The sequence below is a fragment of the Desmodus rotundus genome, chromosome 11 (assembly GCF_022682495.2).
Source record: "Desmodus rotundus isolate HL8 chromosome 11, HLdesRot8A.1, whole genome shotgun sequence".
NCBI lineage: Eukaryota > Metazoa > Chordata > Mammalia > Chiroptera > Phyllostomidae > Desmodus > Desmodus rotundus.
In genome coordinates, this window is record NC_071397.1 from 60,210,737 (window position 1) to 60,226,347 (window position 15,611).

Sequence of the window (15,611 nt, forward strand, 5' to 3'; positions counted from 1 at the left end):
TAAAGCAGAAGGCTGCACCAGAGTTGGGGTAAGTAAGGAGCCATCAGGGATCAGGAAGGTGCGTGTTGGAGGGAGCTGTCCTGGGAGCCGCAGGCAGGCTGAGCCGGATTCTGACCCACGAGGACTGGGTGTGGGGCATTGGATGTGTGAAAAGCTGTACGCAGAAGCTGAGGCAGAAAACTGGAGGCCAATATTGGAAAACTATACATAGCCCTTCTGAGTTAAAAACAGAGAGCCTTGAAGTTAGAGGGCGGGCAGAAGGGAGAGGTGAGGTCAGTGTGATAGGTGGTGGACAGATTAAGGCCTTCTCTGGCCTGTGCCTCGTGTCTTCCCCAACACTCCGCGTGGTGCTTGACAGTTCCATGGAGGACAAATGTAACCTTTGGCAGCTACGAGCCACGAAGAGCTTGACGGCAAACCGCCAGCTCTGCTGCTCACAGCAGCGTTGGTCTCTCAAACTGCCCACCTCTGACTCCAAGTCAGAGACTCCACCAGAACTCAGAATCGGTAGGATGCCAGCAAGAGGGATGGGGCCGGAAACAGAATATCACCAACAACCAAGCACCGCGCCTCTACAGCCTTGCACCTTCATGCCGCTCCCCAAAAGCCCATTTTATGTTTGTGGGGGCATGCTTAGTACACTGCAGCAGGCTCACATGTTTATACAAGGAAGGAAAAGCTGCCCCCACAAACCAAGCAATTTAACAAAGAAACAACCAAATCAAAACTTTCTGAGCTTGCTGGGTAACAAGAAGTCATCCACAAAGGCAACTGTAAATTTAAAATTTCATGGTATTCATGCAATAGGGTTAATATTCCCTGGGTGGAATTTTGCACCTTTGCATGTTTTCTTTTTTTTTTCCCCTGCTTGAATTTCAATTAGCCTCAACCTAATAAAGGTTTCTTTTATAGCCAACCAGAAACACTTTAATCGAAGGCTTTAAAATAAAAAATATAGTGCTACTATGTTGTAAGCATTCACGGGGTCCTTGATAAGCACAGTAACATCCCATGGTAATGCACTCATCAAAAACATAATTTTAGATATAATGCAGAATTGGCAACGGACTCCCATTGTCTGTCTAGTCCCTATTTGAGAACAGGGAGGGGGTGGGGGTTGGGGTGGGGCTGGGGGTCTTGGTGTGGAGGCCAAGGCCATAGAGATGCGAACTTGCTTCAGAGAGAGAAGAGCTGAAGGGTGAGTCTCTCTGGTCCTCTTTATTCTCCCAGCCAAACTTCTGAAACTGACCAACTATCTGGGATGTTTCTAGAATCTCTTGATGCTATCCTGCTGCCTCTAAACTCAAAATTGTCCCCAAGAATATTTAAATTGGAGCCAACCACTGCCAGCAGGTGGCACCAAATCACAACTGAGTCCGGCATGAATTTAGCCAGGGCAGCTGGACTCCCAGAATTCCTCAGCAGCTAGCTTCACAGACCCACACTGGTCATTTTGTTGTTAATCTTACAAAAAATTGTGACCTTACATTTTACATGACTGAATTTTTATCCAGTTACAGTAGAGTTTCATTGTATTAATTTATGAAAAGCAGTAGAAGCAAGTGCTTTCTCAGGAAAGAACAAAGGAAATTAAATTAGACATTGTGGTATTTGTTTATATAAATAGTTCATTTAATACCTTCAACAACCTTGATATATAGGTTGCATAACATAAAACTTACATTTTTATAGGTTAAAAATGGTCAACTATTGATATTTTCACATAGTTCAATCTAACAGTTATTACTAAACTATTCCTTGGGTGCTAAATTTTATATATACCTCATAATGGGAGCTCATTAATTATATTATTCAAACTTCAACATGTGCATTTATGTCTCCTTGACCTATCAATTTCTGAACAATGTGGTTAAAATCTTTTAACCGTAACTTGATCTGTTAATTTCTCCCTGCAATTTTTTCAGTTGTTACCTTGTATATTTTGAGTCTGTATTGTTAGGTGCATACATGTTTTTGATGGTTATATCTTCTTGTTCTATTGTTTCCTTTATCAGCATGTAACACCTTTCTTTGTCTCCTTTTTTTGCCTTATGTTCTATATTGTCAGATATTAAGATTCTTCACATTTCTTTCCTTCTTTCTTTCACCATTTTAACCACTTCGAAGTGCACAATTCAGGGCCATCCAGTACACCCACAGTACTGTGCAATCATCACCACCTTCAAGTTCCAGAACATTCTCATTATTCCAAAAAGCAACCTGGTACCACCAAGCACTCACTCCTATCCTCGCTGCCAGCGCCTGATAACAACTAATATGCTTCTTATCTCTATGGATTTGCCTGTTCTGGACATTTTACGTGAAGGAATTGTACACTGTGTGACTTTTTGTGTCTGGCTTCTTTCACTCAGCACAATGTTTTCAAAATCCGTCCTCGTTGCAGCGTGTGCCCGCGCTTCGCTCCTTTTCAGGGCTGAGCGATGCTCCGCCGCACGTAAGGGCCACTTTTTACTGTGCACTCCTCAGCTGGCGCACGTTCGGGTTGTCTCCTCCTTTTGGCCTCTGTGAACAGCGCTGCTGTGGACATCTGTGCACAAGTTTTCGTGTGGATGTATGCTTTCATTTCTCTTGGGTAGACAACTCAGGAGTGGAATTGCTGGGTCATATGGAGTTCCATATTTAATTTATCGAGGACCCATTAGGGCTCCTTGTAATGTAAGTCAACCTAGTCTCCATTGTTCCTCTTCTCTCCATCAGTTTTTTAAATGGCATCCCCAAAACTAACTTTCCCCTCACTCCCCCAGCCCTCAGCACGGCCAGCCTGCACCTCACTGCTCGGCTCTGACCCTGCCAGGGACCAGCCACAGGCAGAACCACATCCCACTGTGTCTGGCCCGCTGCACCCAATACAATGCCCTCGAGGCGCGGCCACGCCGCAGCCGGTGCCAGACCTGCCGATGGACCTGAGCTGTCGTGATAACACTGTTTGAACCCGTGTGCACAAGTATTTTCCTGAGTCCTTGCTTCACATTTTAAATTATTTTTAACTTAATTTTATTTTTTGGTATACACCCGTAGGTGGGACTGAGTTGGCTCTGAGTCCTGGCAGCCCTCTGACTGAGGGGCATCCACAATGTCCTGTGCTCAGCAGCCCCGCTCGGCTCCCAGGACTCCTGTCTGTGGTTTCTTTTGTGGAGTCAGTCCGTCTGATCTTTTGTGTTCCCCTTTTCCTGCTGCCTTTTATTTTTCCCCGCGTTGCTGTCTGTCCCACGGAGCCCTGCCCTCCCGTGCTGGGCCTGAAATGGGACAGCGTCAGTCGCGTCGTCTTTGCCTCCACCCACGTTTCAGGCTCAGTCTGCTCTCACACCCACTTGTCTCTCGGGCAGTGCCGGCACCTGTGGATTTCCCCTCCGACACCTCGTTTCAGATGAACCGGTATTTTCCTATCAGCCTTCTTCTCTCTCCAACTTTTGCATCCGGGCTCAGGGACTGCAAATGCCAGGACGTGGATGATCGTAGAGACCTTGGTCTCTAACGACACAGCTTTGCTCTTGGAGATTTTTCCTAATTCTTCCATTGCTGCCCTTCTGGGTCTCTGCCTTTTCCTGGTGTCTTGGCTGTGGTCTCCATTTGAATCGGTGACAACAATGTCAATGTCTTTCTTCCTGTCTGCATTCAAGTTGCGTATTTCTTCTGTAGTCATGACAGGGTCGTTCTGTTTTTCAGCTCTTTGAGGAAGCTCTGCACTGGTTGCCCCACCCGCGCCGTTTCCACCCCCAACAGTGCACAGAGGTTCCCGTCTCTTCGCATTCTTGCCAGCACTGGCTGTTTGGGATTTCCTTTCAAGCCAAAGTTTTTGGGGATGCTTGAAATCCTGACCTGACTTCCCAATTTGTTTTTTTCTAGCTTTTGATTTCCAGAAGTGTACCTCGAATATCCAGGCAGTTCTCATGGATCCCCAGCTCCAAGCTGAAGTCATCCTTGGAACAGGTGTATTAATCCCAGTCCCTGTGGGTCATGTCCAACCCCTGGCTGACTCAGGTAACAGCACTTCTCCGTGCTCCTCCCTTCTCTGGATGTAGAGATGTTATGGGGAAGGCACCGGGTGTGAACCTTGGTTCAGCAACCTCAGTTCTTGAGTTGTGGCTAAGAGAAGAAATCAGAGCCAAGACTCCAATTATAAGAGAAAGTTTATTTAGAAAGTCATGGGGGGAGAGAAGGTGAGCTGTAAAATATATGGGCTTAGAAAACAAGTTACAGCAAAAGAAGGGTCCTTGGAGCTTAGGGGGGTAGCGGGAAGAGAGGGAGAGATGGAGACAGAGAGACAGAGAGAGAGACAGACAGAGTACAAAGAGAGACAGAGAGAGAGAGAGACAGAGAGACAGAAAGACAGAGAGAGAGAGAGAGAGAGAGAGAGAGAGAGACTGGTTATCTGTCTTGAGGGTTTTTTATCTGACGTCTCTTTCCCATTTTTCTTTTGGTTTATATATTTTTCCCATCTTTTATTTTCAACCTTTCTCTGTTTTAAGGTTTTCTTTTAGACAGCTTATTGCTGGATCTTGTTCTTTAATTCAACCTGAGACTCTACTTTTAATTGGTGAATTTAATTAATTTATATTTATCATAATGCATTATGTACTTATTTCTGCCATTTTACTCTGTATTTTTCACTGACTACACATTCTTCTTTTCCTCTTTCTGCTTTCTGTTGGGCAGATTTTTCTTCTGGTGTAAATGGTAAGCATTCCAATCTGCCTGGAATCTATTACCCCAAAGCTCATGTTCTGTCTGTTGCACAGCACCAAGATCAGATGTCCATACTCTAGAAATCCGTCCTTTACCCCAGTGGGTCTAAAACTGGAGTATGTGTGAGAACTTCTTGGCAGCGTATGAGAAATGTTGATTCCTGGACCTCACTTTCCGAGATTCTGGCTTAGCAGGTATGGATAAACCCTGACTGTACTGCAAGCCCCTGATTTTGATGCAGGTGGCTCACAAGCCACACTGCAAATACTGCTCCCTCCCAACCCTATAACTTTCCCAATGGCAAGCTTTGCACTTGTTCTTTGCCCTCCTCATACACATCCCTGGGTGGGCTCAGATCCTCCCCTCCCTGGACCCTTTCTCACCTTCTATTGTCCTATATGCTAAGAGAAGTCTGTAGACCTACTAATTAGAGTTGGTAACCCATTGTTCCTTTACTAGTACTCTACTTGTTTGCGTCATCATCACAAAAACTTATTTAACGTTTACTGAATGTCAACCCCTTGCCACGTCCTCTTCCTACCATGTCATCTGACAAGACCCGGACGTGGAAAGAAGGAATTCAAGGAATCCATCTTCCTGGAGGAGAACGTGGCATACAAAGAGGGGAGGTAATTTTCCTGGGATTGATCTTAGTAACTTCCTTGTTGATGTTATTCATGGTCTTACTTTGAACCTTGATTCCCATGAGAACAGGCCATAAGGAGAAAGAGGCTCGAACCTTGAGGGAACTTCTGAAGGGACAACTAGTTCTCCCCAGACTACTGAATCATGCCCAAATTGTTTAAACAATGTGTTTATAAACCTGAGTAAGAAATTATCCCCTCTAATGAAATAGCCCCTGAATGTCTAAAAGTTGGTGGAGAACAGCCCCTCCTTTACCTTGAATAGAAAAATATAGCAATTAGAATTAGACAGGCAAAGAAATAAGAGAAGCTGGTTAGCTATTACAAACTAAGCACAGAGAAACAATTACCAGGGAGTCAGAGCCATAGTACATAGAAAAACATTTAAGACAGAAAAGATAGATAGCTAAGTTAGACATCACAAAGGCCTTATAATAAATTTCCTATAACCTCTACTCAATCTAGCGTATCCTTATGCCCCATAATTCTGAGAACTTTAAACAATAAGACATTCAAACTCTGTACATACAGCTCTTTTTTAATTGTCTGAGTAAATTTTTCTGCTTCGCTTAACTGCAAATCGCTGCCTAAAATGAAAATATAAAAACCTGCTCGTACTTGCAATAACGGAACAGAGCTTCCCCGTCCTCTGAGGCGTGTTGTCGTCTGTCTCCCATCGCCGACGCCTCACCCACCTTTCAGGAACCCCTGGACCCTGCTGCGGCCGGACCCGGCAACCCCTGGGACAGGTGCAGTGACAGATGCTTTCAGTCACTCAGCAGCCACTTCACTAGTAAGCACGACTGTCTCCACTTCTACAGAAGAGCCAGAAGAAATGTGGGCAGTTTGCCTTATATCACGCTCAGTGGGGAAGCTGGGATTTGAACCCATATTTGTCTGTTCTATTTGTCATATCCCACTACTTTCAAAACTAATGTGATCCTGAGAAGCCCGCAATATATTGGGGAAGTCACAGATCACCTCAGTCTCTGGTCATCTTTGTACCCAAGACAGTGCTTGGCACATAGTAACGCTGAATAACTGTCAGTGAAAAGAAAGCATGGATTTGTCCTGTTTGTGTTTACTTCTGTCTCTGTCGGGGCTTTCAAGTCATGGGAATCACAGTCTAGTAAAACAAAGACGACGCTCTGAGGACTGCTTGGGAAAACGCAAATCTGAAGACAACCTAGGAAGAGCCTGTGCCACACAGTGAATTTCCTCCTCTCAGCAGCTGCCGTTCGTCGTCCAAGGGCCATTATGTGGAAGTGTCCACTGTAAGCTGGGGCCACTTTCCTCTTGCACGCTTTAATTTCTTTTTCTAATTAATCCTATAAAAATCTTTAAGCAATATAAGAATGTAATATCAGCACCATTTTCTCTTTCCTGTACTGAATCTTACAGTGCTGTGGTTGAACATAACAGAGCAAGCAACTATATGCAATTGTAAACATCACTGCTGAGAATTTGCGTATGAACACACACCTTTCACTGACTCCGGCTGGCACTGTTAACTAGGTTATAAATAGTAGGGCCAACACACTGCAGGCGGAGAGGTGTTTGATGGGCACATGCTAAGAACGGGAGAAGTGTTCACACATGACGTTTAAGGTGGAAAGCCAGCTCTCACTAGAACTAGCCGAGGAGGAAGGAGGTTATTTCCCAATCACAGCCTCGCGTAGAGCCCAGTCACAGACAAAGGTTTGTGGTAAAGCTTTCTCAAAATAGCCACTTACGCTGCTGTTTAGCTAAACAAGTGATATGTCCAGTCTACAGACATGCCTGACAGTGTTGACGGGCACTTTTAAGAAAATGGAGCTGCTCCCTTCGGATGAAACAGTCTCTGCCTGTCCGAGTGTGCAAAGGCAAAGGGAGTGGCTCAGAGTGTGGTTCACGCTCACGCCGCTCTTGAAGGTGAGGCTCACACTAGCGTATTCTACTGAACTCCTCTTAGAATTTGAAAATGTAAAAACTATCTGAAAAAATTTATTGAGACAGAACAACAATAGGCCATTCATTTTGAGTGTGTGACCGTAAAGACTATAATTGAGAGGGCAGTATTTTTGCTGGTGCTTTTTCTTGCTAGAGGGCAAACACTCCTTAAAGGTTACCGTGTGGTCTGCTTTAGTCATTACAAGGTGTAGGCATACAGACTGCTGATGACTTTGGTAAGCAAGCGACAGATCTAACATTTACAGACACCATTGTATTCTATGGGCTGTAATGACTTGGTTTTCAAAGGTTTGGGTTTGTTGTTTGGTGTTGTTATGGCTGAAGAGCAGCCAGGACGCAGAACTTCACTGCCGAACCGCTCGTCCAGGTGCGAGCCGAGGGGCGGGGGCTGGGGACAAATTTCCTTCCTACGCATTTGTTTTCAGGCGTCTATATTTGCCTGAGTGCCCTGATACCATGGCGATAGCTTAGCAACAGCTAGATACAAATTAAGGTAATCTGTCATGCCAGCCAGTGATCATAAAGACTTGGTAGGTAGGATATTGGAAAGAAAAGCATGGATGTTTAATCAAAAAGAGACTTGCTCTCTCTATTACTTGCCCTTGTCCATCCTACATATGTGTCTTTATACAGAGATGAGAATCTTAAAAAAAAAATCCCAAACAAATCCAAGTATTATAACTGAGGAGATAAAATTTAAACCTTTCTTAAATGGGGACCAAAACCACATTTAATCTGTCTTGAATAGGAACTAGATCATAATGATGCACGGGAAGACATTTATAAAGGATTTCTTCATCCTGACAGGCATTTGACTTCTGTTGATAGCTGTCAGGCGGACGAAGGTGCATGGAGCGTTTGCACCTGTGGCCGGGCAAACCTGGATGCCTGACACATACTGCCGCTTCTAAAGTGAGCATGCCGTCGGTGCCTTTCAGTATCTTTATTGCGATAATTTATATGTAAAGCAGATAAAGTAAAATAATCTGAAAGAAGAGCAAAATATTTGGAAAGCCAGAAACAAATAGTCACCTTGATTTTCAGGGCCATTGATTTTATTTTAAATACCCGAAAATGGTAAAATAAAGCCTAAAGCAAATAACTGTAAACTAGCTGAACAGAGACAGCAAATCGACTTCGGCTCCTGTGATAGCTCTCATATCTTATTAGGGCTGCCTGCAGGGCTGTGTTGAGGAGGATTCTGAGGTTCTGTGGGGAAAAGGGCTGTCAATGATGAGTGAATGTTTGTTAGGGCTGGGGGTGCAACTAGAGGGTAAAATACTTTTAAGCGGAATGGGGGTGGGTATGGAAGGAAAGGAGGATTAGCACAAAGCACCCAAATACAACCTCTAAATTTATTTCAAGACTTACATTTTATATTACATGCAAATCTTACAAATGTAAGATTCCACAATATATGTCCTTGGTATGCCATAACAAGTTAAAATATCATTTGTAGTTAAACTGCCTAACTTTAACTTTGTGGGGAAAAAACGTTTACAGTCAAAGCGCACGTTCGTTCTGTAGCTCCCACAGCACCTGGCAGGCGCTGAGTGCCTGTGGGAGTCTGAGGCCCACACCTCGGAGAGCGATAGAAATAAAAGTGTTTAAATTTGTGCACAATAACATAAGATTTAGAGAAGTTAAGTAACCTGTTTGCCAATGGCAGAGCTGTGATTTGAGGACCCTAAAGCCCAGTTTCTTAAAAAGGACTGTCTATAACTGTCCCCCCACATTTGTGGTTTTGCATTTAGCAATTTCAATTATTTGTGGACAAAAATAGTAAATGGAAAATTCAGAAAATAAGCAATTCATGTTTTAAATTGTGTGCCGTTCTGAGTAGCGAGGTGAACTCTCACTCCCTCTCGCCTGGGATGTGAGTCACCCCGTTGTCCAGTGCAGCCACGCCGCACATGGGACCCTCCCTTTAGTCACGTCGCCATTGAGGTCACAGACTGCCTGTCACAGCATCGCAGTGTTTGTGATCACGTAACCTTCATTTTACTCAATAATGGCCCCGAAGTGTAATAGTGATGCTGGTAATTCAGACACGCCAAAGAGAAGATGTGAAGCTCTCCCTTTAAGCGAGAAGGTGTGCATAGGGAAGAATAGTGTAAACAGGGTTTGATGCTCTCTTCAGTTTCAAGCACGCCCTGGCAGTCACGCAGTAACCCCAGTGGATCAGGGGTGGGGGGACTACTACTCTATATTCCTCCAAAGACAAGTGCCAGTTTCCCTGGGATGCAGAGGTTAGTACTAAATTACGGTTCTGAGATAGGCTTCGGGGGCCACAGAAGACCATACAGTAAGTAGTAGGTTGGCAATTCCAGTATTGCTGTTAAAAGAGCATAGTTTTTCTTTGGGGTGATGGGAAAGTTGTGGAAATAGTGGTGATGGTTGTTCAACAGTGTGAATGCAATTAATGTCCCCGAACTGTAAAGGACTCAAATGGCATGTGTTTTGCTATATACATAGTACCACGATTAAAAAAAAAAGAAAATCATGTTTCGTGAATTGGAAGATTAATGTTAAGAGGGCAATTATCCAAAACTTGATCTATACATTCAGTGCATCCCTGTCTAAATTCCAGCAGACTCTTTTGCAGAATTTGACAAGCTGATCCAAAATTTTTAAGGAAATGCAAAGGACCCAGAGTCGCCAAAGCAATTTTTAAAAACAATTTTGAAAAAGAAGAACTACGAGCACAAGTGGGGAATCTGGGTAAGACTGACAGGCGGTACCCACACCCGTGTGCTGGCGGTCGGTGGCTGCGCTCTAGTTTCACAAGGCGTGCCCGCTGGGGGACCGTAAAGGCACATGGGTCTCTCTGTGTTATTTCTTACAACTACTTGTGAATTCACAATTATCTCAAAATAAAAGTTTAATGAAAGCAAAAAGAATTAAGTTGGAGGACTTAGTTTCCAAAGTTAAAACAATATAAGGCTATACCAATCAAAACAGTGTGGTACAGGCACAAGGGGAGTCATAGAGATTGATGAGACAGACTTGTGGGTCCAGGAACAAACCTTTATATTTATGGTCAACTGATACTCTAAAAAGTTGCCAAGGCAATTCTAAGGGGGGAAACAATAGTCTTTTCAACAAATGGTTCTAGAAAAATTGGCTATTCAAGTATAAAAAATATTAATTTAGCCCAGCAGTTTTCAGTGGGGGTGATTTGACATCCCAGGGAACATCGGATGACGCCTGGATGTGAGGCTGACCGCTGCAGCTGCGGGCAGAGGTGCTGCGGCGTTGGGCGGGTTGAGGCTAGATACGCTGCTACCCATCCAGCAACGTGCCAGGAGGACCCCGCCACAACGAACCATAAAGCCCAATGTGTCAACAGGGCTGAGAATGAGAAACCCTGATTCAAACCTTTATCTCACAACGTACAGAAAAAAATAACTCAAAGTAGATCACAGACCTAAATATCCGAGCTAAAACTGTGTTATTTAGAAAAGCACCTTAGGAAAAATTTCTGTGACTTTTAGGCAAAGATTCCTTAGATAGGACACAAAAAGCATGATCTATAAGAGAAAAAAAATCGATTAAATTGGACCTCATCAAAATGAAAGACTGCATTAAAAAATATTTTACTTATTAATTTTTTAGAGAGGGGAAGGGAGGGAGAAAGGAAGGGAGAGAAACATCAATGTGTGTTTGCTTCTTGCGCACCCGCTACTAGGGACCTGGCCTGCAACCCAGGCATGTGCCCTGACTGGGAATTGAACCAATGACCCTTTGGTTTGCAGGTTGACGCTCACTCCACGGAGCCACACCAGCCAGGGCAAGACATTGCATTTCAAAACACCATTATGAAAATGAAGTTAAGCAATAGACTGGGAGCAAATAATTGCATATATCTGATGTATATGTAACTATATGCAAATAGTTGATGTATATCTGATGAAGGACTTGTATCCAGAATATATAAATAATGATTACAATGCAATAAGACAAATAATCTAATTAAGAAATAGGCTAAAAGTTTCAACAGACATTTTACCAAAGAAGATATATAAATGGTTAATATGTTCATGAGAAGATGCTCAGCATCATTAGTCATTAGGGAAACACAAATAAAAATCACAATGAGATACTATCTCATTCCTACTAAAATAGGTATAATAAAAAAGAGACTACAAAGGGTAGGCAAGGATGTGAAGAAATTGGAACCCACGTGCGATGCTGGTGGATATGTAAAATGATACAGCTACTCTGGAGGACAGTTTGGCAATTTCTAAAAAGTTAACCATAAATTTACCATATGACTAAGCAATTTACTCCTGGGGATCTCCTCAAGACAACTGAAAACATATGTCCACAAACAGACTTGTTCTTGAGCCCTGGCTGGTGTGCTCAGTGGATTGAGTGCCAGCCTCCAAACCAAAGGGCCGCCGGTTCAATTCCCACTCAGGGCACATGCCTGGGTTGCAGGCCGGGTCCCCAGTAGGTGCGTGTGAGAGGCAACCACACATTGATGTTTCTCTGCCTCTCTTTCTCCCTCCCTAACCCTCTCCCTAGAAATAAATAAATAAAATCTTAAAAAAAAGACTTGTACTTGAATATTCAATAGCAGCATTATTCCTAATAGGTAAAAAGTAGAAACAGCCCAAATGCCAATCGACTACTAAATGGATAGGTAATTGTGGTGCTATATCCCTACAATGAAATACTATTTAGCAATAAAAAGGAATGAAATAATGATTAATGCTACAATATGGATAAACCTCAAAAACATGCTGAGTGATAGAAACAAGATGCAAAAGGCTAACTATTGTAGACTTCCATTTATGCTAAAGGTCCAGAGCAGGAAGACTGACAACGTGGAGAGCGGATTAGTAACTGCCTAGGGCTGAGGGTGGGACTAGGGGCTGAGTACGAACAGGCAGATGGGATGTTTCAAACGGAATTGTGGTGAGGCCTGCACAGCTTTGTGAATTTGCTAAGAATCATTGAACTTTACGCTAAAATTTGGTGAATTTTACGGTATGTGAATTATACTTTGCTAAAGCTGCTTTAAAAAAGGGGGGGCAATTTAAGCAATTTTAATTCTTCAAACAAAAGAAGGAAGGAAAGAAGGAGCAAAAGGAAGGAGAAGCAAGGTATAGAATTGTATGCCTAGGCAGCAGTCAGGAAGCTCCAAATAAATTGATCACCGGTGGCCGTTCTCCTTCGGAGAAGTTGGGCCCGCAGGGAGCAGCCGTGGCACCCAGCTGAGATGGCATGGCCCTAAAGCTGCACTTCCACAAGGACTGGCAGCCACGTGTCGTCCTGTGGTTTGTTCAGCCTGTGTGGAAGGCTGCAGGTGCAAGGCCTGGTAAGCCAAGGTGTGCCCCTCGACCTGCGCCCTGCCTCTGGACCCATTGGTCCCATAGTGAGATGCCCCCCTGCAGGTACCACACCAAATGCTAGCTGGCAGGGCAGTGGCTGCAGCTTGGAGAAGCCAAGGGTGGCTGGCATCCACAAAAAGGTGGCCCGGACCGCTGGGATCTGGATGGATCTGAGGAGATGGACAGAGACCAGTGAGTCCCTACAGGCCCACGTGCTGTGGCCAAAGGAGTGCCACTCCAAGCTCACCCTCTTCCCCAGGAAGCCCTCCAGGGCTTCCAGACGAGCCCTCAGGAAGGGAGACAACTCTGCTGAAGAACTCAAGCGGCCAGCCAGCCAATTGACAGGGCCTGTCATGCCCATGGGGAACGTCTACAAGAAGGAGAAAGCCAGGGTGAGCAAAGAGGACGAGAAGAACGTGAGGACCTTTGCCACGTCAATGCCCAGCTTGTTGGCATCCAGGCAAAAAGAGCCAAGGGAGCTGCAGAACAGGATGTTGAAAAGAAAAAATAACGCACTATTGGCAACCTATGATAAAAAAAGATTGATAGTATCCCAAGTAAACAAGTAGGTTTAAGTTGCTGTGCAATTCATAACACAAGGAGGGAGGGCAGGCGGGGGCATCATTAAAATGCCTGGAAAGTGAGAAGTAATGCAAACAGGAAAGTTACAGCGACCGATTTAAGGAAGGAAAGGCCGCAAGTGTAGCTTAACTCTCCGAGCTTCATGTTGTTTTCTAGTTCATTTGAAAGCTTAAAAAAAGACCCGAATAAAACAAGACAATAACAAAACAACAAAGCTCATACTGTTACAGCAAAAAAGATTTTAGTCATATACAGATTATTTTGTTTTCCTTCAAACAAACTCTTGGGATTCCCTCCCCAGTCTTTGAAGAAGCAAGATGGCTTCTCTTCTCTTAAAAATGGTGTCCCGTGGTCTTGGCCAAAAGCAGGAGCTGTGACAATTGAGTAAAGCCCCTTTCCTGTCCTAGGAGACTGTGAATTTCGGTGGAAAGAATGAAGTCATCAAACTGAAGTGTGGCTGGCGAGGCAAAAGGAAAATGTGTAGAGGTGTGAGTCCATCCTGAGCTCATCTTGCAGGAATGAGAACTGAGAGGATTAACCATTTAAGCTGAAGAATTTTAAGGGAATTTGTTCCATAGTTTCAATCTGCTGCTGTGAACCTGCAGGGGCACTATTTTCCCAAGTCAAAGACTTTCTTCATAGTAGGTTGGGGGCTTGACTTACAAAGTATTTACCAAAGACCCACTTACAACAGAGAAACCAACCAGGAACAAAAATTCAGATGTTTTGCTTAGAATTTAAGCTACTTATTAATAATGGTTATGAAGACTACAGCGCCATGGAAAATGTTTGTGATGTGTTATGGGAAAGCAGCAGGACCAAAGATGAATTTATACTATAATTACAACCGTGTAAAAATGGTGCATGGCAGAAAGGCCAGAAGAATTAGAAATGAAATGCTGATACTGAGTACGCTAGCGCGGTAAGACTGTGAATGACTGATTTTTCCTATTCTTCAAAATTTCTTTGAAGTGGTTATCGACTTCAATATGTTTAAAAGGTGAAGTGTAAGCAAGTCCAACAGCCCTTGCAGTGGTGAGCCCACTCTATTTGCTCACAGGACAAACAGTTAGTCTTAGAAACCAGCAGACTGACTGGAGAGAAAGCTGATGTCGTTCTGTGGGGATGGAGTCAGCGTCTCAGAGAGAGAGAGAGAGAATGAGAATAAAAGCCTGAGAAACTTTCTCTTTCTGTGGGAGAAAAGAAATAGATACTTAGGTAGGACATCCTTCACTAAGAGCAGCCTAACACCTAACATAACAGAACTCCAAGGGCAGGTGGGGTGAGCTAAAGGGAGGGGTGGACCCCACTATCAGTTCCGACCCCTCTTGACTCTCCCTGGGTGACATCTCTTTCTCAATCACCTTCAGAAGTATGTTATCTCCTTCATAGACAGCACCCATTCTGAAAGAATAAAACAATTAATTTGAGAAGGGATCAGGACTGAAAGTAGGAAAAGAGACAGAGGTAAATGATTATCTTGTTAGATTGCTTTGTGTTTTTAAAGAAAGTGTAAATAGCTTTATTATTACTAAAACATGATTAACAATAATGGAAACTATTAATAATAATGGAATGACAATCCTGTCCTCACAGTTAAATGGATTAGAAAACCAACCCAACCCATCTCTGCCCTTCTGTGCTTTGCCTTCTCTAGATTGAGAGGCAGTCATTACGGAGGCTAAAGATAAATCCTGGAGCTTCTATTGGTCAGAAAGGCAATCTCAACAACAGGGTTTCAGTGGGACGACAAATGAAGAGGCAGAAAAGGACCTTCTTGCAACTAAGAACTCTAGGAAGGAGATCAAAAAGGGTTTTCTGAAAAGCGAGGTCTTCCTTATCAGTGATGGGCCTGCTGGTTAGCTAGAGTCTTTTTTAAAAAAAGAAAAAGTATCATTTAGCTGCAATTTTGTTGATTAAACCCAATTTCTCCAAACCCGCTTGTCCAGAGAGATCTATGCTGTAGCAGCTTGTCAGGTTTTGAAAGGAGATCACATAATCACGGGTTATTCAGATTACCTTCTGGTCACCAAGTTCAATGTCTTTTACCCCAAATATGTAGGTGTCATCCACATCCTGGGCGTAGCAATAACACAGATTAGATGAAAGAAGAGGGGGACTGGGTAGGGGGTGGTGGAGGGATTGGGCAAAAAAGAAAAAGAGAGGAACTGCTGGACACAGACAACAGCGTGCTGATCGCCAAGGCGGGGGGAGGCGAGGAGGGCATGCGGGGGTAAACAGTGATGGACGGAGACGTGACTTGGGGCGGTGAACACACAGTACGGGGTACAGAGGATGTGTTGTGGAACTGTGCCCCTGAAACCTGTGTAATTTTGTCCACCAGTGTCACCCCCAGTAAATTCAGTAAGAAGAAAAGAAAAAGGATAAAGTC

The 15,611-nt window shown here is 43.9% G+C and overlaps 1 pseudogene; it reads left to right on the top strand.

The window, feature by feature from the left end:
- The first annotated feature begins 362 nt into the window (after window positions 1-362).
- Window positions 363-13,148, top strand: LOC112297219 (large ribosomal subunit protein eL13 pseudogene; annotated as a pseudogene).
- Window positions 13,149-15,611: the final 2,463 nt, after the last annotated feature.